The 1,582-nt window shown below is 39.2% G+C and overlaps 1 long non-coding RNA gene across 1 annotated transcript in view; it reads right to left on the reverse strand.

Moving 5' to 3' along the window:
* Positions 1–541: 541 nt before the first annotated feature.
* The window catches only part of LOC116686135 (uncharacterized), a 1,602-nt gene continuing 561 nt past the window's right edge, over positions 542–1,582 (reverse strand). The window contains exon 2 of the long non-coding RNA XR_004331157.1: positions 542–1,459. This is a non-coding gene — a long non-coding RNA (uncharacterized LOC116686135). The remainder of the gene's footprint in view (positions 1,460–1,582) is intronic.

The following is a 1,582-nucleotide window of genomic DNA, read 5'->3' on the forward strand; positions in this document are numbered from 1 at the left end:
GTGGAATACCTGCAGAACAGGGACAGGAAGTAGTTCTTTTGGAGATTATGGTCAACTAATGGCTGTTGTAGCAGTGTTTTTCCATTGAGAATGAGCTAGCATGCTACGGTTAGCCACCTTGTCTCTGCTAGTGACGTAGAAAGTTGTAGACGTAGATAGTTTTTTTTTTCAAGTTGGGCTGCGTGTGGAAGCACCAGAGACGCAAAATAACACCTTAAATCCCAGAAAACGTGATTTTTCTTTCCTAATATGGGCACTTTAAAGACTCCCTGAACGCCACCCACTGTTACACATTGTGATGTGAACATTGCAGCCGCTAGGGGCTGCTAACAGGGTTTTTACACCATCAAAAAAAAATCTTTCAATTTCTAGTGGACTTACAGCAAAACTGCATATTACAACGCACCCCCCTTTCTGGCGGACCCAGGTAGATTCAAATAAGCACTACAGGAGGTGGTAGAAATTGGGTAAAACATAGTTATTAAGGCAAACAACGATGGGTGGATTTTCACATTTAATAATAGACAAAAATGTTCTGTCATTTTTTTATGTACATCAGTAATTACAAGTCCAGTATGCTATTATCCTCAACATTTACATGTAGTTTCTTCAGCTTCTAGTAATGCTTATTTATCTTCACACTGCTGTCTTACATACAAAATATGCTATATACTGCAGTCACATTTATAAAAGCCTGGAGAGGTTTGCCCTAAATGATTTTTTTTTAAACCATTCAACAAATTTCATTCACAATACTTTCTCATTATTTACAAAAAAAGAGCAACTGCTAAATTATACATATTAACAAATCACTTCCTCAGTATATATAATGCCACTATACAAAGAGAGAGAGAGGAAAAAAGGAGGGCAACGCCTGATTTTACAAGGACCTTATTCCGATGCTTAACCTGTGTATTAAAGCATTTTAAATGCATGTTAATTCTGCCAGTGTTTGAGGAAAAAACCTATGTGTATTGTGAATGTTAGGAAGATCTCCAGTAAGTAATCCCATTTTATAAATATGTATCGGTTAATACAGAGATTAATATGCTGAAATAAGGCCACTGTAAAGGTAAAGCGCTACCCGATAAAGTTTGAGGCTTAGAAAGTGGGGTGAGACAGAGGGAGTTGATCTCTTTAAATGGAAACACATTCAACGGGTATTTATTGGGTAAGTTGGCTCGATGGCAGACAGCGTACGGAGTTCCTACACATTTCCCTTTGCAAACTTTCACGCTCCCTCTCAGATATTTTGAACTGCTCGGGGGCCCTTCACACTCGGGCGGCTCCAAAAGTTGGCGAGAGGTAATCATCTGGAAAATCGGAACTTTAGGGCATAGGAATCCTGTAGTGCAACATCAGAAGAGTGCACACGGTTAAGCTCATGTTAACCAACAGGGCTGGGTTTGGATGTGTTAAACTGAAAGGAAAAAAAATCAGGCGATTTAGTTTAAGGGCCCTATTTTAACGAGCTACTTTTGCTAGTTTGACAGCGGAAAAAAGAGACCGTGCACCAGACGCATGGTTCAAAAGGGTTGTACTTGTATTTAACTTTTCATTAATCATAGGTGTGTTTTGGGCG

The sequence above is a fragment of the Etheostoma spectabile genome, unplaced genomic scaffold (assembly GCF_008692095.1).
Source record: "Etheostoma spectabile isolate EspeVRDwgs_2016 unplaced genomic scaffold, UIUC_Espe_1.0 scaffold314, whole genome shotgun sequence".
NCBI lineage: Eukaryota > Metazoa > Chordata > Actinopteri > Perciformes > Percidae > Etheostoma > Etheostoma spectabile.